Raw genomic sequence first — 23,252 nt, 5'->3', positions numbered from 1 at the left:
CTCCCGGGCCCGCTAGTGTTTCTCACGTCAACAAGCGTCGGGCGCGACCGGACCTTCAGTCCTTATCTAGCGAAGAAAAAGGAGCCGTGTGACTTTGCATGTGTGACTTTGCATGTCTGTTGTTGTATTTGTTGTTGTTATTTTTTTTTCCCGAGGATTTTTAACGGATCCCGCGAAGGACGCCGGGGGGTGGGGGGGCTTTAACGTCACCTACAATGACTCTTATCGTCCCGTTTTTTTTTTTTTTTTTAGTTTTTTTTTTCCGCCGACCGGGTGTTTTTTTTTTTCGATCAAGGTTGCGGCGGGGCGAACGGATCGTTAAACAGAAACTGGAACATACTGTCATTGTTTTCAGAAGAGCGCATTGTATGCGAGCCCCCCCCCCCTCCTCCACCTCTCCACCCCACCCCCTCACCCCGACCCCACCCCCACCCCCACCCCCCACCCCCACCCCGCCCAGCTCTCGCTACAGTAACTCATCCCGCAGCTCTTCCATTGTGTGGTCCCATGATGCTCCTCTTGCTTGTGTGTGTCCATACATCATGTTTGTGCGCCGCTGTACTAAAGCAGATCCCCCTACAGAATAGGCTCCGGAGTGTCACCGGCGCAGAGTTATCCCTCACCACCGGCTGACCGTGGCATTATTCCGATGGGGACTGTTTGACTAATAAGCATTTTCGTTTCACAAGCGCTGGCTCTAGTCAATGCTGCATGCCGCTGTGCTGCTACGGATATATACAACGCTGTATAGAGGACACCTTGAATTGGAGGGGGGGGGGGGGGAAACGGGTGGCCAACACCTATTAAAAGCACCCACTGGTCCGGAAAACACACCGCGATTTCATTACAAAAATCATATAATGGTCGTAAACACAATAACAAAGTCGCACTTTTCACTTTCGCGGCGTACGTGGAACGGAAGGAGCTCGCTCTCCTGATGATTTGTTTTATTACAATTTCTTTTTTTTCTTTCTTCAAGCTACACTTGAATGCGCAGGATGTACCCTTTCTGTTGGATTTCAGCATTACAGAACGATTACAGAGGGAAACTAACACTTTGCTGCGCAGATGAGGGAAGCGGTCTGATGAAGATGGTAAATAAACAAAGAGTAGAATTTGATTACAAATTCATCGAGTCAAAAAAGGAAAGGAAGAAAAAGGCTGCGCATCAGCCGCGAGTCCTTTAAGTGTACCACACATGTACGAACTGTAGCTTTTCCAATGAGCTGCAGAACGTTACATAAAATGCGGGTGAATAAAAATAGTAGGTTTGCTTTTGGGATATCCTGAAGTTCAAGTGTATTCATGTTAACAGCGTGAGAAAGTCCTGCATATCTGAGGTTGTGTTGCTTAAACTAGAAGAACAAGTTGAGCAACAATCTCCGCTGAAACTCTGCTCCGGCTTGACCCCTTCACGTTTTTGTTTTTTTGGAAACAAAGATGAGAAACACTTCATACCCGCTTAAAAAAAAACTACAAAAAAAACAAACAGTTTTAGCTCCGTGATGCTACCTGAGCGTTTTTAGGTTGTTTTTTTTTCCCCTCCCACGCGCGGTTTTAAAAAATAAAATAAAATCGCTCTTTCTTCCTGCTCGGTTGGTGGAACTGAGCAGAGTTTTTCTGTCTGTATTAATATGTGCGCTGTAAATTTAATTTGTCGCAGCCACCCAGAAAAAAAAAAAAAAAAAAACACGGGCGCCTCCTGCGAAATTCAAATTTCTAATGAGCAGTATCTTGACTCTGGGTTCTCCCGAGTCTTTTTTTTTTTTGTGTGTGTGTACCGCCGCGAGTATTCGCGCCGCCGAGGGTCCGGGCGAGCTCTCGGTACTCGGGGAGGGTTAGAGCGCCGCCGTCACCTTGGCAGGACCACCCTGGCAACCTCTGCCTTCTGTTCCCTGTAGGAAAAAGATAAATAAATAAATAAAAGCCTCTCAGCAACATGAGACAAGAGTCCGTGGAGGCTTTCCATCAGATGGTGTGCAGCACATCCCGCAGTCTCTCACGGTAGGGCTTTGGTAGAAGTTCAGCACACATGAGACACCGTCATTTGAAAAACATCTGTCACTCTGACAAATAATAAGTGCACGGTGCCTCCAGGGAAAAAAGGGAAGTGCAAGCTCCATATTTTATTTCCTTCTGTATGGCACTGCGACTGACTGGCTGTTTTTTTGTGTGTGCTGAACTGTACTTTATATCTAATGCGACGCATGCCCACACTGACAATTGACATTTTTTTTAGGGGCATTACCTTCGGATTGTTTGGACAAATGGATGATTTATCGTATTAGGGAAAATGGGAGGGGGGTGGGGGGGGTTGAGGGTGGGGGAGAGAGGGGGTGCTGATTAAATATTTTTGATTTACATTTTTTGTTCTTTTTTTTAGTTGTTTTCTTTCCGTGTGGTTTGAAACGAATAGTGCAGACGTGCACCACGCCCCGGCTCCGGTTGCCGTGGTGAGCTGTCTGCAGAACAGCCTGATGACCTGAGAGATCAGGTAGAGGCTATATCTCCCCGGGGGTGCTCGCAGAGCCAAGACAACACCGCACCGCTCTCCTTCTTTTCTTTTTTTCTAATTCTGCCAGTTCCTCCTGGCTTAATTGAGAATTTGAACAAACAAATTAATCATTGCAGCCCATAAAAATGACAGGATTCATGCAGTAGCATTCTTCATTCCCTCTAATTTGTTGTGTGTTGTCGTCCCCCCGCCCTGCTTCCCGTGCCTTTCCTCAAACCCCCACAGCATTTTTTTGTGCTGAATCCGCTGGTTTACCCCCTTATGAAAATTACAAATACTTGTCAAGGTTAACGAGTTAATATTCTCATTCAATATTTATTTTATGGGCGAAAGAAAGCGTCTCCCTTCAGCGCGTCCTCTTCCTGAGCGAGGATGGGTTTGTTAATCAAAATGACAAGGACAGTGTCCTTTTGATAATCCCCTGAATCATCGCGAATAAAAAATGAACTTTATTAATCAGGGGCTCCTGATTAATTGTTATGAAGTGTTGCTCATCCATTTCCCCTGCATTTCCGTAATTTTCACAGAAGCCTAACAATCTCCCCGATGATTTGAATTCTTTTGAGCTGGCGTTGCATTCAGCAGCATCGCAATAAATAGCCGAGCAGCACGACTCTTCCTCCTGGATGAGCTTCCTTTACAAAAAAAAAAAACCACAATGCTGATTCCCCGCCCCCGCCCCCCCTCCCCCCCTTTTCTCTCTCTGCTTACCGCATTACTTTTTTATGTAACTTTTTTTTTGCCTCTGAGTTAGCATTTTTTTCTAAACGGCATTGTGCTAAAACATCAATACTGACATTAACATCAGTTTCAGTGGCGGCCATCAGTCTGCCTCTATGTTTGTATCCTGCATCAATACTGCAGTTTGTGCCCACTTCCTCCCTTCGATGTGAGGCTCGCTTCTCCTTCAGGTGGAAACAACAGTGTGAATCAAAGACTTTAGATCAAATCAAGTACGAATGAGGGAGTTAGTTACACATTATCTACCAATTAACAGACCTCCCCACACCAGAACGTGGTAAGCTAGTATCACGGCAAAACGTGACATTACCACGCTTTGGGCTGCCTAGGCGTGAAAGTTACACGTTTTGCGGTCGTGGACAGAAATGAAACCTACTGCACGCTAAGAGCCATGTGACTTACAGGAAAATCAACCTTTTAGCAAATACACCTGGTTGGGTTTACTAAACGAGCACACGGTCGGGGTCAGGAAACAGAAAACAACTCGAGAAAAACCTTGTCAACTGCATCCGAACCTCGTCGTCCCGCACGACGGCCGTCACAGACCCGCACGGCAGTCTAATGCCACCAAGCCACCCGACCTACCTCCTAATACCGCCGAAAAATGTGCCCTTTTGTACTTGGCCTCATAACCTCTGTTTGCCGAACCTTGGTCACGTGATCCCACGTCACATGACATCTACGTGCGTGTCAGTTTCACGCTTCCAAAAACGTGTAACTTTCACGTCTCACCTGCATCTAGACAGGACAAAGCGTGGCTGTCTCCCGTTTCGCTGTAGTGGACCGGCGTGTCTATTTCAGGCTTTGCCGCGATACCGGGACGCTTCAAAGAACTTTAACTACAAAAACTTCTGGTGGCATAAAATCCATCGTAGCCGAGATGGCTTCTCAACGTACCGGGGCTCAGTGGTTCTTCTGATGACTCGACAGTCAGGCTCAGAATAGTTTTGAAAATGAACTGCGTGGCTATCTCGCGTTTTGCTGTGTTGGACCGGCGTGTCTATTTCACGCTTCGCCGTGACACCGGGTCGGAACATGATACCCGAACCTTCTTTTCTTAAGAAAGTAGGACAATTAATACTGCATACATTGATGATGTTTATGATTAATACATAACCACTGAGTGTCGTTTTCACAGTGAATGGTTGCAAGGTTGGGATTCTGATGTAATTTACATGAGCGCGCGAGTCGTGCGGTGCTCAACTTCTCTGAAGTGATGTCCATGAAACAGAATATACAAACGATAGGAAAGTTTAATATCAGAGGGGCATCTCTCTTCTTTTCTCTTTCGTTTCTCTCCATAAGGCCTTTCATGACAGAAGCGGAGGCTTATGAAGATACTTCACTCCGTGCCCATTAATCCGCCGCCATCTTATACCATATTTACCTCCAACTTTTACATTTAGCTCCGTATCTCAAAGCCCAGTGTGAAGGAATTGTACGTTTAACGAGGGCACACTGTGAATTTCAGCCTCTTGAACAGATTTAAGGGGGCTGGGTGGCTCACATGCAATTAATTGTGGAGGTGTTTTATCCATCAGAATGAATAATTTAAAGGGAGTGTTAATAGGTATCCCAGACTTGGCCGAAGGAACGGAGACAAAGTGTTGTTGAAAGACGTTTCATTACTTTTCCTCTCACGCTGTTCTTCATTTTCTCCTCCCGTGTCTTTTTTAGGTCAGTCCAAGTCGCAATTAAGGGCGGCAACAAAGCAATGATAATGACAAATAATCGTTTGCATAACCGTAATAATAAAAAGAAAAGGTGTTTACGTCGAGAGGAAATCTTAAAGTGTCACCGGTACGCGAACGTTAGATTTGATTCATTTTAAAACGCCATTATGTGCTCAGTGTCAAAACAATAATGATTGCAGCACGAAGCCAGAAGTTAAACTTCGCCCATAAATAAAAAGCACGTCTGGTTCATACAGCACGTGGGAGCTACAGTACATCTGAGCAAAGAACTGCTGAGTTACCTCTGAGGAATCTGCTTTATATCACATAAATAACAGAAATTGTTAAGGAGAGGGAGACATTAAAGCCACAATCCATCTTTTCTCTCCCCCACACGGACAAATGTTAAGGATCTTCTCATGAATAAGTAAAGTTTGATTTGTAGATTTAAAATCAGCTCTTCACAGTAAAAGTAATATCCTGCTGGGTTTCAGGTAGCGACGTAAACAAACCTCGAAGACGTTACGGAATCGCAATCTGTTCCTCATATTTAACAGATTAGGGCCCTTTAAACGATAAAATAAAAAATAAAAAACGACATTATATGGTTTCTTAAGCTGAAAAGTTTCATCACATTCACTGAATAAGATGATCTTGAATTATTCTCAACACAGGAGACCACAGTTCTCCTTGAAGGGCGCATTAAGCTGATGATGTTGGAGACTTGATCTCATGCTTTGACTGATTCCTCCTGTGAAGTGTGTGTGTGCGTGTCCTCTGGTGGGAAACAATGTGAACTTCATTGACTCCCCCCCCGCCCCCCGCCCCCACCCCTCTCCCCTCCCCGAATGCACAGGAGGGGGAGGGAGAGGTGGGATGACATCAGAAAGAAGTCGTCTCTGTCGGATGCAGTAAAGGGGACGTCCACATGCGCGCCGGCTCCCCATCCTTCCCACTTTGTGTACGCCCGACCCGCAACGCGAATTAGCCACGGTGGTGGTGACTGCAGACGTCCGGCACGAACACGCACAAAAATAAATACAAAAATAAATAAAGCAGCGCTGAGGGTGTGTTGCACGCCAGGTTCTCTCCCCCTCCCCCCCCCAAATATATATTTTTTTTTAAACAGAAAATTCAGATGAGATCTTGTAATATTAATTTTCTGACACTACTACCCCCACCACCACCACCACCACCCCTCACATCTCTCTGTAGAATGTTAATTTTTCACAAAAGGATTCGCAAATAACACGAGTCCTTTTGTACAATTTCCTTCAGATGGAGATCTATGGCGTCGCGAACAAAAGACACTCCTTCAATGACAAGTGCCAAGTACATCAGCCCAGGCCTTTCCTTTTCAAGTAATTCCAACCCCGGCTATTCAGGGTTTGCCCTGTGGCGAGACGGAGCACTTCGTTCTCCAGAAATAGCCATAGCTCATCTTTCACGAGGACTCAGGTTGTCTTATCGTGAAGACGAGGAGCTTCATTTGAATTTTTTTTGTGTGTGTGTGTGTGTGTCTGTCTCTTTCAGTACGCCTGGCAATCATGACGCTCGCTTAATATTGAAGTTTGGGGAGTGCTCGGTGTTGTTCTCCTCCTCTTCCCCCCCGCCCCCACTCCTCCTCTTCCTCCCCCCCAGGCTCCATGGCAAGGCACAAAGAACTTGTAACTTGCCATCAAATATCATGACTTTTATGTGCCAGCGGGTGGCAGGCGGTCCCGCCTCGGCTCAGACCTCCGCCTCGTTCGAATCAGGACCCTTCCCAGAACGTGTTTAACCCGCTCTTCTACCCCGATAGCATTCAACGCTCTTCGTCTTTATGAACCAATATCCGGTTTTGAATTTCTCCAGCTCTGGGTGCGAAAAAGCCAAATAATGCCATGCCAACGATGGCAAAAAACAAAAGACTCTATTTATTTGTTGTCCACCGCGTCCTCGTCTGAAATCTGAATTTCCTTTTGTTCCCTCCATTAAAACAGCCGAACAGCAGAAATTGGCTTACCACATCTAATTAACACCCAAACACACCTTGACAACTTTTGCATGACATTCACTCAGCTTAAAAAAATCTTTTTAGACACACACACACACACACACACACACAAAAAGAAAGAATCCACACTTCAACTGAAAGGAGAGGCGTTTTTCTTGATAAATTTAAGATAAAAGACGTGGCAGTCATTTTCTCCCGTGACATATTTGTTCTTTAACAACAAATCAATGGCTGTGAAAGCTTGGCACCTGAATACAGAACAATGGGGAGATGAAGCGAAGATTGTCTTCATTAGGCACATTAATATTCATAGAAAGTAGAAAATCTGACACCACGGAGGACTTGGTAACCTTTTCTCATATTAGATTTTTTTTTCTTTTTTCAACTTCTTAACACAATTAAAGTCCAGCAATGACTTAATTAATGCGGCTTTCTGTCAGGCGCTTTAAAGAACTGTCAATTTGGCCCGGGTCTGCCTGTCAGCGGGGAAGAAAGACAGTCATCCCACTCTTACGGGAGACAGTCGGAATCACAGTGCCGGATAAAGTCACATTCTCAGACACCTTGCCAAATTGATTCTTTTAAGGGTTTTTCATGCAGATTACCATTTTCTTTCCCCTCCCGTCTCTTATTCTGCACGAGTGTCAAAAATCGGAGAGAGGGGAAAAAAAAAAAAAAAAAATCTAAATTCAGTTTTGGGTTCGGGCTATTACCGTCCCTCTGCTATTGTTCTCGTCGTTGCTGATGCCCTGTTAAATTATGATTTGAATGAAACATTTCCCGTGTCATCAGAGCTCCGAATCGATTTGGGCACCGTGCGGGCGGGCGGCGCGGTGCGGGTTCGAGCGTGCAGCCGCCTTGCAGCTGCGGCAGTTATTGAATCCGCAACATTCGCACCGATTACCGGTTTGCATGACGTTACCGCGCATTTTTCCCTTCTCATTATACGCATTTGACGCGCCCCCTTATCAGTAATAAGTCATTTCCATCGTGAGGTCAGTTTTCTCCGGTCTTTGCTAGAGGGAGGCTGCGAGGGGCGCCGGGGCGGGTGCATTTCCTTTAAGAACCAGAACCGTCTTCAAGTGGAAGCCACGGGCTGTCCACACACGAGAGATGACACCGCAAATGGCCTGCTGCTAATGACAGCTTCTCCCCTTGCCTGGCTTTCTGATCAAAAAATAGCTCCTTCGCCTCATCTCCCTCTGAAATGGCAGCGACCAAAATTGAGGTAATGGCCCTGAATTTAGACGCTGACGCAGGATTCGTTACCGCTCCCCGACTGAGATCCCTTCATCAGAAGTAAGCCGAGATTTTCACGAAATACTGAAGTACGAGCAAAGGCAAGAGATACGCGAGCAAGACGTTGTTTTGCGAGTTTCCCCCTCCCACCTCTCCTCCCTCCTAATAACGCCCCAAAAAATTGACCTTTGCACGTGGCCTCGCGACCTCGGTTTGCGGGACCTTGGTCACGTGATCCCACGTCACATGACATTTACGCGCGTGTAAGTTTCACGCTTCCAAAAGCGTGTAACTTTCACGTCCAGACAGGACAAAGCGTGGCTATATCACGTTTCGCTGTAGTGGACCAGCGTGTCTATTTCACGCTTTGCCGTGATACCGTGTCGTGCGAAGAATCCAACCGTCACAAGAGACCTTTAACGAGGAAAATTCTCAGAAAAGTTCACACACAAAAAACAACTTCTGGTGGCATAAAATCCAACGTAGCAGAGAGCTGAGATGGCTTCTCAACGTACCGGGGTTCAGTAACACTTCTGATGACTCGACAGTCAGGCTTAGGCTAGTTTTCTTGGTCAAATGAAAACGATTGCGTGGCTATCTCACATTTTGCTGCAGTGGACCCGGCGTGTCTATTTCACGCTTCGTCGTGACACCGGGTCGGAAACACGATACCCGAACCTTCTCTTTTCTTAAGAAAGTCGGACAATTAATGCCGCACACATTGATGACGTTTACGATAAATATACTCATCGCGTGGACACGTGCGAGATTGTGACGCACGAAATACTGAAATTACCAGCAAAAACCAGAGACACAGAAGCAAACCGCTGTCGCTGTTTTGTGAATCTTCCTCCTCCTCCATACTGGAGAGGAAAAAAAAAAAAGAAATGCCGTCAAAAATCAGATGATAACATTTATTTTCTCATCTATCCGCTAGGTGTGACCGGGGGAATTCATACACTGCCAGTCTCTGTATTAATGAACCGATACCTGTGATCATTCTGCAGGAGGTGTAACTGGCTTGGCAGGTGTGCTGCCACTGGGAAACAGATTAAAATAGTCAGGGTTCCTTTCAAGGCTTGTACAGGGAGAAAAAAAAAAAAAAAAAAAACAATGGAGGCTTCACAAGGTAATCATGCCATTATATGAGATGGAGGGACTAATTGGAATTATACTAGAACAGGCAGGGAGCTCATTAAAACCTTGAGCACTACCTCATGATAAACAGTCACTTTAAGGGCTGGCACTAATATGATGAGGCAAAGTCTTTATTTCTCACTTTCCAATGAACACATCTGATGTTTAAGCTCCTTATACTCACTCAGCAGGTACCGGGTTGGAATGTAAGACTCCTTAATTGCCACTGGAAATTAGCAGCGCGGTAATATGGAGAGCCCTTGTCGTCACGCGGGAACACCGACGTTATTATTTTTGCACCGTATCGTTTTTTGAATTCTTCACGTTTCACGTTCCTGTTTTGTCATCTGCTTCTCAACACGCGTTACAAATTGAAGCGTGTGTTAATGTATTAATTGTTCCGACTTTGCTCGTTAAAAAAAAAAAAAAAAAAAAAACCTGCGCCCCCGATACGATACCGTCATAACGCGGCGAGCTTGTTATGGACTCTTGACAACCCGTGATTAAAATCAGACTCATTTTCTGCCCCTTGATGAGAAATTGGCTTTCCCCAAAAATAACTTTTATATCCCTGTGCTTCCCAGCCACAGTTCATTAGCTCCGTCGTGGGCTCGGGCAGGATTCTTTGTGCCATTTTGACTGTATTCAAATCTCTTTAATGCCATCTCATGTTTAAAGACTGGCCATAAATCCCATATCAGTTCTTAATGACCACTGCTGGCCGGCCCGGTAATATGTCATTGTTCGCAGGCGATCACCCAGCGGGGAATAGACCATGCCAGTCTTTGTAATTGCACACCAGGAAAGATTTATATTGCCATTATGCACACCCATAAGAAATAATTCAAACATATCATTGGAAAAAGAAAAAAAAAAAAAACAGCCTGCACGTTGCTGATCCCCAAATCTCCACTCAGCATGCCAGTATAATATCCGACCTGCCTTCGCTAACACGGCTTTACTGTCTTATAGTAAAGATGTCTTCAACACTCATGTCCCGTATGTCTATTTATTACAGCGCGACTGTTTCTCCTTCTGCGGGCGGTAGTTTGGACGAGCGTGCGGAAAAGGCTGCACGGTGTCGTATAACTGCTAAAGCACTGCAGCGGGCTAAGTGGCTGCAACATCCCCGCTGCATCAATCAGCCGGTGCAGTGTGCATCCTAAACAAACTCTTTTTTCTTTTTTTTTCCTTTTTATTATTATTTATCCTTCGGATGGCTCTGATTGAAGACGCAGTTATAGCCGAACTCCCCGAGCGTGCGTCGCCACGGCTCTCCTTGTTGTGCCGCCCGGTCGTCCCGGTTCCTCCTGAGAGGTTTGGGGAGGCAGGTGCGCGGCTGACGCAGGTTTTGATCACCTTGGTGAACGCGGACCTCGGCGGCTCCTCCGGCGACTCCGCGGGGAAGGGACAACGGGCGAGCTAACTCGCGGAAGGACGAGCGACTCGACTCGGGGCTAATGAATTGCCTGGTTGAACCGAATTACATCATGCTTGTTTTCTTTAAGAGGATTTGACAGGTGCTCAAATACGCCGGTCGGCGTTATAATTTAAAAACTACGACGCCGCATGAGGCGAATGGGGAACAGATAGAAAATGTTATTGTAGATTGATAAAACGTTGCCCAGGGTGTGCGGGATGTTTGTTGATGAAATAGCTGCTATAAAGTCATCTTCTGATGTTCTTCTTTTTTTTTCTTTCTTTTTCTAGAGAAGCTACAACTACCAGAACCACAGCGGACTTTGCTCGTCTCTCTTTGTCCTTGGTTTGGAGGGCCGGAGAAGTAGAGAAGGGGGGAAGTTGAAATGCCCTGCTGAAGTCAGCCATCAAAAGCAGGCCAGTCATGCAGACTCCTGTTTCCCCGAGTCTACTGAGACCGCTCCCAGGGACTCTTTGTTCCCTTTTCAACCAGACTGCCGCTGTCTCCGAGCTCAGGGGGCTCACTCACCAGTGACAGCCCCAGTCAGATCATACCCCCGCAATCAAATACGGTTTTATTAGATCTGTCTTGCAGAGCGGCACTCCGCTTGCAAAAACATGTTTTGTTCTCTTTAACCTATTCCACCGGGGACACAAACCAACAGTGACACTGTCATTTGCGAGCAATGCAGTATGACTCCCTTGTGGTACAAATGTCAGATTATACCGTGCAGTACTAGTTATCCTCCCTAAATATAGCCTCTCTGGTATCGTAGCCTGTCGCAAGAAATTCATGGCTCCACACACATGGCCTTTAGTGGAACCCCAGACGCTGTCGCAAACCTTAAGAAGTCGCCGGCATGAGACTAATTGTAAATTCATATCTGTCTGCAACAAACTCTCCTGGTAAATTAAGGGAGAAGAGAGGCACCTGATTTGAAACAGATGTATCTGGAGGTGCGACCGGCCCGCGAGGTTGGGTTCGGATGTCGGCCACTCGAGCGATTTCACCACTCTTGGGGGTTTAATTAGCCGCCAGGATTAAAACGGCCATTTCCCCCAATAAGCTGAGTTATTGTTATCTACCCGCGTTGGAACAGTTTTAGTTATTTCACGGGAGAAATTTCTGCATGGATTTTACTTCATCGGTTTTTAAGCGGGCGTGGCTCCTTAGTAAAAACATGGAGGAGCAACGAGGAGTTGCTGAAGTTTCTGTTGACGAGAAGCGTTAAGTTTTGGATAATGTAAGTCAATAAAAATGAGTTGTTGATTGTTTTAAATATTTCAAGAATAAAATTCACCTGCGCTTGGCTCTGTGGCGCTACTGTTAGCTCGACAGTTAGCATTCGCATTCAAATTCCTCGATTATTGATTTTAAGGAGCAGAACAAGCGACAATTTTTAAATAGCGACAAGATTCAAGAAACCGGTCGAGAGGCGAGCGACAACACTGAAGACAAAACGTTCAACGCTAAAGAGGAGTCGGCAGTTGATCGGCGCTACGGGGGAGTGAAAAGACATCGCTACGCCAAAACAAAGAAAAATTGTTGGCATCTGCAAAGTGGTGATTAGTCAGAAGTTTGGGAACCTCTGGATGAAGAGGAAGATTTAGATGGTCGACCTTTGATGTTAATCCTGGAACGTAGTCTTTCCTTCGGATCGCAACGTGAAGATAACCGAACGAAAGCAGCCTAAATGCGATCAAGCGCTATTTACTTCCGATATTTGTTCATTCGTCTGTCTTCTGCGTCATTGTTTTTTTTTTTTTTTAATTCATTGATGAAAAATGTCCCAACGTGTCATTAAAGGTTTTTATAGTTTTATGCTAAACTGAAAAAAGAAAAAAAAAATAGTAATCCGCGTATACTTTTCATCGTTTTTGTTGATGAAATTAAAACTGACCTCAAGTTGTTTTTATTTTTCGAATATAATTGATGCTCGATTGATGAATATTCACTTTTACAGCAGGATCGTTCAGATTTAAAGCCAAGTTTTTAGAGGCTTTCGATCCTCCCTGCTGAGATTAAAAAAAAACGACACAAAAAAAAAAAAAGAGCCGATCGCGACGAGACGACGAGGTGAATCAAAAGCACTAAGTCGATGTAACACCATCATTACTTTCTTCTTGAAGAGCAGCTTGATTTGTTTTTTTTTCTCTCTCTTCCCTCTCAAACGAGGCTTAGTATAATTCGTGGTTTTTTTAATTTATTTTTTTTTCTGCCATCAGCGGAGAGAGAATTGCACACAAACAGCAGGTGAGGTCACGAGTCATTCATCTGACCGACGCTCGCTCGTATAAAGCGCGGACGTACGTCCGCCGTGTCCCGTCGGGTCCCCGGCGTAGGAGACAGCGTGTCATGTCCTGGTGGAAAATATCACCGCGGTACATTCGAAATATGCCTGATTTATTAGCGGCGGTCTAGAAAAGTTTCGACTCAAACTTTTCAGGAAAATAAATGGTGTTTTGTCACTTTCAGATGGTTAAATCACAGGAAATCACACCAGAGTTTAACACTTGGCATTTAATTCTACCCATAACTGATAACTGTAATTTAAACATGAATGAACATATCATTTATACTTTTACCAACAAGAAATCATTTAAAAACAGCATATAGTTTTTTCTTTTTTTCTTTTTCCACCTCAGACATGCAGCCCTATAAATAATCAAGGCCTTCTCCGATCCCTGCAAGTAATTATCTGTGTTCTCTGACAGCCACGGGCAGCAGCAAACTGACAGGCCTCCATGAGGGAGATGTTGTGTAAATTTTATGAGTGACAAAGGAGATTAGTGGAGTGACTTTGTACATGCAACTTTGACCTCCTTCGAGCTGCGCATGCAGGAAGGTGAAGCGGGTTCTCTCTCTCTCTCTCTCTCTCTCTCTCTCCCCCCCCCCCCCCACCCTCCCGGTCACAAATTCAACATTTGAGATCAAACGCGTCGAGGTACCGTTAATCGATGAAGAATGAAAAAGACCTCACGTGCACACTGAGCTCGGGTGTCGGCGAGCTGCGAAAACGTGGTTCTTTCCGCGACGGACCTCCAACGATGCGTGTGTACACGAGTATGTTGTCATATTTTGGCAGATGGAGCAGATTGTTGTGTTGAATTTGGGTTGGGGGGGGGGGGAGAGGGGTGGGGAGCAATAGTTTTCCACAGATATAGTGATTCTGGAGAGGCAGTCATCAGTTTAATAGCAACCTGCCTCGACGATTTCTATCGCCGAACAAAAAAAAAAAACCTCCCCCCTTTATCATCCTCCTATTGTGCGCCAAAAGCCTGAACATCCTTTGCTCTGATTTTCTTTTCCCCATTGATGGTCTTTCATCCCCCCCGCCCCCCCCCATTCCCCTCCATACCCCCCGCCCCCCCTCTGTAATTACAGGGCCTGTGATTTCAGCACGTACGTTACATGTCTCGCCTCCAGCTCTGTGATTGTCAAGGATATATTTTGACGGGAGCGCATCAAGAAGGCCGCGTGAGTGACGGGGGTGGAGGGGGAGGGCGGAGTGGGTCGGGAGGGGGGGGGGCGGCGGCGGCGGCGGCGGCCACGCCATCGCGCCCCGTCTCTTGTTCACCCGCGGTGTCAGGCGGGTTGAAAGGGAACAGCAGAGAGAGGCGGGCCTTCGGTGGGTGTCTTACCTCCGCGTCGGTCCGTCCGTCTCGTCGGACGTGTCGCGCCGGGGGTGGCGGGGAAGCGATGATGACCGAGGGGGTGGGGGGTGGGGGAAGGGGGAGGGGGGGCGTGTGAGTTTGGTGGAGGGGAGCGGGAGGGGGGGGGGGGCAAACGGCGGGCGTCGTGCAAATCTCCCCGGCCATCTCGCACGGCTCGCGCTGTTCAAACAGGTTCCGCGCCGGCTCGCGTCTTGTCTTGTCAAGTGGCTGACATTCTGATTTAATCAACATCCACACCTGCCAGATGAATTAGATCACTATCAAAAATGCACAGGGAGCGCCCGTGTCCCTCACTTGTCAGAACCCAAACTCGTCTGCTCATTTATTTATTGCGCTCTCCATGAGAGGAGAGCATTGTAACGCGTTGTGCGGGCTTAAGGTTGTCCGTCCTTGGCTGCTTTGTTAAACTTGGATGAGCCCCGGGGACGTCCAGAATTTCTAATCTCCGACTAGCACTTGCGGCGGTGGTGGTGGTGGTGGTGGTGGGGTGGGGTGGGGGGATATGAAGGAGTGGGGGGAGAGAGAGACGATGACACGTAACGGTGGTCCTGAGGAGGGAAAACAAACAAACAACGGCATTCCTTCCGCCAGAACATCCGACGTGCGATCGTGAATCTACGTTTTAACATCCGCCCCGGTTGTGTTGATAAATCTCAGGTTCGGGAGGGGTGGGGGGAGGGGTGGGGGGGGGAACACATACGGAGATCTTCTTTGTTTTTGTTTGTTTTTAATTTGATGAACGACTTTGGAAACGTTTCGCCACCGTTGATGGTGCTTCTCGCCCATTTACTACTTGCTGTTTTCTTTTAGTTTTTTCGCCGATGATTAATATAAATGGGGAAGGATGAGCGCACGCCGGGCAAAAGCAATTGTGATAACATATATATATAAATATATATATATATATAAATAAAAAAAAATAAAAGGGACTGATGTTGTGCGCACTTGATGGTATCAAGGCCAAACGGCTCATTCTCTGAATGGAGATCATTTCTTGAACTGAGAGACGCTTTTGAATCGCTGAACTCGGGCTTTTTTTTTTTTTTTTTTTTTCATTAAATGCTGCACAATATTTGAAAAGAGACGTCGCTCGGGCCACAATGGATTGAATTGATGCTCATTGGACAATTGTATATCAAAGTGATGGTCTGAGAAAATGACAATTTTTTTTTTTTTTTTTTTTTTTTAAATCCATTTACGGAGCCTGGTGCTGCCCGTGTGTGTGAGAGAGAGGACTTGTACTTGGATGGGGGAGGGGGTGGGGTGGAGGGGAGGGGGGGGACGGTTCAGTGTGCTCCTAATGCGAGTGTATGTTGCATGAATTATCAGCGGGAAGGACGGCCGTGGCTTAGCTGAGCTGAAGAGATTCAGATTGAGATGTCCACTCACGGCTCACTGGGTTGATATTTCCATCATCGACAGCAAAGGAGACTCTGACAGTTGGGCTGCACAAAGCCAGCTGTTTTCATGGTTTGAAGCGTCCCGAACGTGCACCCAAGTTGAAGGATTGGTAGGAGATTATTAACCAAAGTGACACGCAGAACACAGGCATCCACAGTTGGAAAATCACTGGGTGTCTCTCTCTCTCTCTCTCTCTCTCTCTCTCTCTCTCTCTCTCTCTCTCTCTCTCTCTCTCTCTCTCACCGGCTCTCTAATTTTGGAGCTGCAGCAAAGTGCTCCAGCATGTTTGTGTCAAAAGTACCAAATTGAAAAGTGTGATAAGGTAGAAGCCGCATTAAAAATGGATAAACACACATCTGTGGACTAATCTGCGACCCCCCCCCCCACCCCCCAACCCTCCAATCTCCCCCCTCCACCTCCCCGCTTATCAAATGATTCCAGAATTTTTTTTTTTTTAAAAGACGGAGAGATTAGATCGGCGATGGGTCCGATAGGTTGATGTCCTCGATTTACTTTGATGTGATTTCATTATTCAGAAACGTTAACTGAGGCGCGACTGTGTGAAAGTCTGGACTCTTTTTAACGGGTTCACCACCTGGAAGTGAACCGTTATTTAAACTCTACTTCACTGATAATAACTACTTCGCAATAGCGTTTATGGGCCCGATTCACAATGTTGATGCTGAACCGCTACGAAGGCAGCCGCGCGACCAGTATTTTATCTACTAATTATTTATGAATTAGCTACCATCTGTTCGGCGGTATGTTCAATCTATTCATTTTATATCTATGTTTACAATGCGCTGGAAGCAACTGGCAGAAGACGGACGCAAGAAGCTTCTCAACGGCTACGAGAAATGTTTAGAGGCGGCCGGCGTCGCCAAACGTTCTGCAACCAAATATTCAACCTGCAGCGCCCCCTTGAGGATTACTTTGGACTTGTGTGGCGAAATTGTTCAGTTCTGTCGCTGCACTTGTGCGGTTCAGTGCATTTATTGTCAGTAAGTGTTTGGTGAGTAATTAGGTGTTATATAAATAAATAACAGCCCAACGTTGAGCTAAGTTGCTAACTTGGCTAGCGAGCCTGTTACGTTAACGTACATTACGGTACGCGAATTAAATACGTTATAAATGCAAATTATGCCACTTAAAAGAAAATCCACGTTGACCTCAGACAACAGTCGTCAGAGTGAAATCTCTCTTCGTACGTCATCGCGTGACTTCTTTCTTCGACTCCGGTCATATATTCACGTATTTCTTACACCTACGCGAGAAAAACGTGACATTGACTCGGTATCCTCTAGTGGACTGACGGGTGTATTACATGCATCGGCGTGATACCTAAAATATTAGTAAAATAATATATAATTGATTCCGGCTCCATCCATCAAAACAAGTTATTTAAAATATCCTGGGTGTTTAAAATTGGTTAATTTACATATATTTCTGAGGATATTCTGAATTACGTACTTGTGTGGAAATGACAAGACACCTGTAACTTGGTTTATGCTGACGTAGAACTTTTGAGCAAGTTGTTAAAGGCAACCTGACATTGCTTTGCTGCTGTTAAAACGGTTCTCAGAAAAATATAATTATGGCCTCTACTCTGAGGCTGCTTTTGATAATATTCTTAAAATCTATATTTTGTGTTACGATTACTTCTAGAATCGGCTGGCGGTACTTAAAATACCTACAACATCTTACACTTTATTTAAAATGATACGGGTTTGATAAGACATTCAATCGAAGGGATTTTCGCTCTTCTACAGTTCCACTGAGTAGCATTATTGCAAAAATGATAACTTCATAACATCCCTCAAATGTTGTAACTTTTTTACTTTTATATCTTCAAAATGGTTCCCAAAATAAGTAAATATACAACAATGAAGCTCTCTCGTTTGGTCTATTTGATTAAACACAGACTAAAGACACGGCGATATGTTTCACATTGTACTTAAATACATTTCTCAGATGGATAAAGGACCTCTTAAAGGCTACATCTGTAATCACCGCAGTTATCCAAAAACATGACGCCGTTTGTGTCCACTGAATAATAGTCGGTTTGTAAGTAGGTGCTGCTTCAGTGTTCGCCACGTCCAAGGTCAAGGTTGGGTCATTCCCGAGTGCGATCTGAAAAATGTCACAATCTTCAGCGATGCCTCATACTTGCATTGGAAAGAAGAAGAAAAAAAAAAAAAAAAAAGCTATTTGGCTTGTGTGGATCAGCATTCTTGTCAGGCTCCCCGTGCACGGCAGGGAAAATACAATATCATTTTGGAAGATGCTTGCATTCATCTTTGAATGAGTCTTTCCACCCTAACCCCTCACTTTTAGCCACCTCACAGAAACGAAAGTGTGGGGGGGGGGGAGGGGAGAAGAAATCTTTAGGAAGAAATGAAAAACCCACCAGAGCTGCTCACTCATCTAAGAAACATTAAATGTACGGTTTGTTTACCCGCATGTGCACTTATGATTCCCAGGGGTGCCGCAACCTGTGTATAACTCACCCTTAGGGCCTTGGGAGTATTTTTCACTACGAAATGAAATTTTATAGCATGCGAGATTAGACGACACTAATGCAAGGTCAAAAATAATAGAATCAATAGGCAGGCTCGGCGATGTTAACATTTACAGAAAATAATGGGCTGAAAAGCGCCGTTGAAAACAGAATGAAACGAGTCTCTGCAGAATTCTTATTGATGGCTTTTCATTATTTCTAATAATTTGACTTTTTCCTTTTGTGTGCTGTTTGCCGGGGGTATGGCCTCCTCTCGCTGCGGTTTATCTCCGTAGGTGTTTGTGTGCCGCACTGTGTGTGTGTGTGTGTGTGTGTGTGTGTGTGTGCGTGCGTGTGTGTGTGTGTGCGTGCGTGTGTGCACGCGCGCATGTTTTATGGTCAATAAGCAGCTACTTTCATGCCCGAAGTCTCTGAAGCTGCCGATCAGATCTCCGGGTCGTGTGGCGTCGTGTCGCAGTGGCGGAAAGATGAATCTCTGCAGAACGGACAACTTTTTTTTTTTTTTTTTTTTTTTTTTTTTTTTTTGCAGATCGTCTCGCATTCAGAAAAAAAAAAAAAAATTAATAAATAAACAAATAAAAACACCTCAAAATGCGGGATGTTTTATTGCCTCTGACAAACAATCGCTCCTTCGGAGGACGGGCCCGACATCAAATGAAGTCTCCGAGATAAACCCAAACGAGTGATCTCCGTGACACCCCCCCCCCACACACACACACACACACACACACCTACCCACCCACCATGCTTTATAGTCTGTTGGAGTAGTTGCGGTATCTGCAGCTAATTCAAGTGTGATTACAGGGGTGGGGGGGGTAGGCGAGGGGGGGTGCTGAGATCCCTATCCAATATAACCCCACTCGCTGCTGCTTTTGTCTTTCTGTTCAGACTAATGAAAATAACGGTTATGAATGTTTTTGGTGCTCTTTGATTGTCACATCAACTGTTTTTATTGCTGTCATTATGGTTTAACATCGCACTGTTAATTCTGTTAATTAAAAAGCTGATTGCTTTTGCCAGTCTGCGATCTCCATTTGGCGAGTCCATATGGTGGAGATTGCTCGTTGTAAATTTCAAATGAAGCCTTATCGCGGCGTCGCTGTGTATAATCAAGCAGTACAAGAGCTCGACGCGCCCAGGAAAAAAAGAAAAAAAAACTCACGACCGCCATCATCGTCATCACCATCACCATCACCATCATCATCCTTCTCTCTCGTCCACAACTTCGCTCAAACTACCACTTTTGGGTTTTTAAACAGTTTTTCTATTTAAAAAAAATAAAATAAAAATCACCACAGAGGAGGGGAGTGGGGGGGAGGAGGGGGGGTTGGTAATTGTTTGTTAGCAAAGCAAGCACATTTTAATGTACACAGTACAGTGCGTAATATGAGATTCAAGAGAGGAACCTTACAGTGTTAATTCAAAGGTGACATTTCTGCACTTAAATGAAACGTTGCAGTAATTCAAAGAAAGATCCACAAACGGCTCGGGTGAAAGGAGCTTTTTCCAACTTTCCAAACACATGTATGCTCTGGATGCGCGCGGGCTGTAAACATACCAGCTGTTTACAGCTCCGAGGCGATGACCTACTTCAGGTGGATTTTTTTTTTTTTGTCGTTTTTTTTTTTTTTTCTTTCTTTTTTTTCTTTCTTTTTGTTTTGTTTGTTGTTTTGCTTTTTGTGAAAAAGTCAGTCCAATCCTGTTGTCTGAAAGTACACCGGTTGAATCCCTACAGGACCGATTAGATTCGCTTTCTGGTATCAAAATGTATAAGTGTTATGTTCGATATGAAAGCGCAGGCACCGTAACAACAACAACAACAACAAAAGAGTCTGAAAGTTCTTTGAGAATTTGCGAAAAAAAACCAAAATTTAAACTAACATTGTGTTTGACATTAACACAAGTACATGATATGTGTTGTTTATTTTTTTTAACCAGAGCAGACATCGTATTGGGACCCGGCTGTCGGTGGGATCAAAGCCTCGTCTCCTCAATCTGTCCTTTACAGCAGGTTTGTACACGCAGACATGAGAGCTCCGCTGTACCGGGCAATGTTAGTATAGTTTAGCATTTCTTTTGTTGGTTTTAACTCTTCAATTTCAACTTTAACTGTTCTTAATTTCAGTGTTAATGAGTTTATAAAGTGGGTTTAGTTAAAAATCCTTCGTTCTGGTTTAGTTTTAGGGGTATTTTTGTAATATGGGGCATTTGTCAGGGGCATGATTCAAAAACCAACAAGCCCTCCAGTCCATACGACCATATAGGTCATTTTGTTCCGACCCTCAAACACAAATCTGTCCTTACAGCAGGTTTGCACACACAGACATGAAAGCTTGGCTGTATCGGACAAGGTCATTATAGTTTTGTATTTTGTGTTGCTTTTTCTTCTTCATTTTAACTTTAACTTTTTTATTTATTTCAGTTTTAATCATTTCTAAAGCAGGTTTAGTTTTTATTTTTGGAATATACTTAGGTTTGACTTAGTTTCAGGTGGTTTTTTTTTTGTTTGTAATAATGGGTATTTGTCAGGGGCATGATTTAAAAACAACAAGTACCCCAACCCACATAAATCGTTCGCTCCGAAACCTCAAACACAACCAACGGGGGATGTTTAATCATTTAGCACTTCTGGTAAGGTTGAGGCACAAAAAAGAATTGGTCAAGGTTTGGGAAAGATAAATGAAATAAACCGTGATGTGCGTTAAAGTTACTACTCCTTTAACGAAAGGCTAGTTTAAAAAAAAAAAGAAGTCCTGATTTATGGTTGTAAATCTAAAATGAACGCCGATCTCCTGCACCCGACTCCACTGTTGGGTCAAACCATCCAACCCCAATCTATCCTCCTCACATTGGAAAACTCAACTTCTGTCGACGTCGTCTGAACAATGTCTCCATGACAACAGTTGTCTACGCGACCACTAGAGGTCGCTTGACTGTAAAACCTTGCTGCTGTTTGTAAGAAGCTGCTTGCAGAAAAAAACGTTGGGGTTGTTGTTGGGTTTTTTTTGGGGGGGGGGTGGAGGATGACATGACTGATCTCGAAAAGGTCAGTAAACCCGTGGTTGCAGATATCTGGTGCTCCATCATAAGATAGGTTGGCCTTCTTTTTCGAAGGAAACTTTTAGATTTGTGGGATTTTCCCCCTCGAGAAATGTTCCCCGTATTTTATCGCCAACCAGCACAAATGTTGAGGTGGTACTTGCTTGTGCGACTGTGCCGACAGCTGCCGCAAAACTGCCGGGAAAACTTTAAAAAAAAATTCATACCGCCCCCAAAATACTCAGATTATGTATAAAATAATCAACCAAATATCTCCCACAGCGTGTAATACACTCAGCAGTCCACTAGGGCGATACCATATTAGTGTCAGGTTTTGCGTCGACTCGGTATGAAAAAGTAAGACGCCTTCGATTGAGGCACCAAAACTACTTGGCGAGGGTTCGAAAAATATCGTAGTTTAGGTTAAAATAAGTAGCTGGATTTTACGTAAGTAACTTAATGTCGGTTATGGAACTTAAACGTTATGTACGTATGCAAAAGTCAGCGCGAATGTCTTTTAAATAACGTATTTGAGTTGCTTTAAAAGAAATCTATTTGCACGTCGTCCATTGACCTCCATCACATGACCTTTGTTATGTTTTGCATGTATTTTTCACACCTAAGCGAGGCAAAACGTGACACTGACACGGTACCCTCTAGTGGACCGACGGGTGTATTGCATGCTTCGGTGTGATAACGGGCTGAAATAAAGGCATTTTACTCTACAATATTAGTTTGTTTTATTGTTTTGTTCATTGCTTTTTTTTTTCTTTTTTTTTTAATCTATATCAAAGAAAAGTTATTTTTCACACCAAGTTTTCGTTTCACAGTAATAAACTCAGTACTGGAAACTGCTCGAACGTCAGAGTGAAAACAAAACGGCACAAACACTTCGTCGTCGTGTGTATCGGAGGCTTGAAAACCACAAAATTATGAGGCTAACTGGAAAAGTTGTCACCACCACCGTCCCGTGTGACCACACAAGACACAACCACAGACACCACAGTCACCACAGACTCAATTAGCAGCTGTCCACATGTTGCTACCACCCTCCTCCCTCCCTCCCTCCCTCCCCCAACACACACACACACATCTGACTTCATGTATTCTAAACAGAGGGAGCTCTCATGATTCATAACAACATAAAACACACCACTCCGGGTGAGCCACATAACTCTTGTCATGGCGGCTCTTTGAATTCTTGACAAAGCTTCTTCTTTTTTTTTTTTTTTTTTGCTAAATAATGTTCTCATGTTCGCAGAACGCCAGTGTTTAGAGAAGAGGGGCTGCACTCACGGACACGTCGGCCCCCGTCGGGCCCCGCTCGGGAGTGGACGTCCATCAGTTCAGAAGTCGTCGACTCGCACGAGTCACCCATTCCTCATCTTCATCCCCTCTGACAGGCTGCGGGCTCTGTCTCCGCTCCGCAGTATTTACAGCGGCGGAATCTGTTTATGTCACAAAGATGTAAATGTTTATACGTGACGAACACTGGCTGGAGTTTTTTTGTTTTTTTTAACAGTCCGAAAGACAAAAAAGAAGACAAAAAAAAAAAAAAAAGACGTGTGCGGTTTTGAAACGTGTGCAAAAATAGTATTGGGTTAATTTACTGTCATCATTAGGGAATGTGAGCTCCGGCTGCAGACACTCGGTTATCGGGTTTTAAACGCCTCGCTTCCAGGTCTGCACGTTTAATCGCCGGGTCTGTTTGTAGTGCCAATTCCAGGCGGCGTCCTTGTTAGTCTCTCGTTTGCACACAAAAAAAAAAAAAAAAAAAAAAATGCCAGCCAATATGGAATAAATTAGTTTTATAGTTTGTTTTGTATTTTTATTTCACACGTGAATAACTTTCTTCGAGCGACTTTTCTTTTCCGCAACTACACATTCCAAAGTAAAAAA

At 44.6% G+C, this 23,252-nt stretch overlaps 1 long non-coding RNA gene across 1 annotated transcript in view; it reads right to left on the bottom strand.

Moving 5' to 3' along the window:
• The window catches only part of LOC138628136 (uncharacterized), a 51,498-nt gene that overhangs the window by 12,757 nt on the left and 15,489 nt on the right, over nucleotides 1-23,252 (bottom strand). Inside the window, exon 2 of the long non-coding RNA XR_011311446.1 lies at nucleotides 22,650-22,801. This is a non-coding gene — a long non-coding RNA (uncharacterized lncRNA). The remainder of the gene's footprint in view (nucleotides 1-22,649; nucleotides 22,802-23,252) is intronic.

Source organism: Brachyistius frenatus, unplaced genomic scaffold, assembly GCF_029030835.1.
Source record: "Brachyistius frenatus isolate BFR_SWC_R1_liver_20210118 unplaced genomic scaffold, ASM2903083v1 Contig_95, whole genome shotgun sequence".
Lineage (NCBI taxonomy): Eukaryota > Metazoa > Chordata > Actinopteri > Embiotocidae > Brachyistius > Brachyistius frenatus.
Note: the sequence above shows the minus strand (reverse complement) of the source record. Positions and strands in the feature narration are given on the sequence as shown.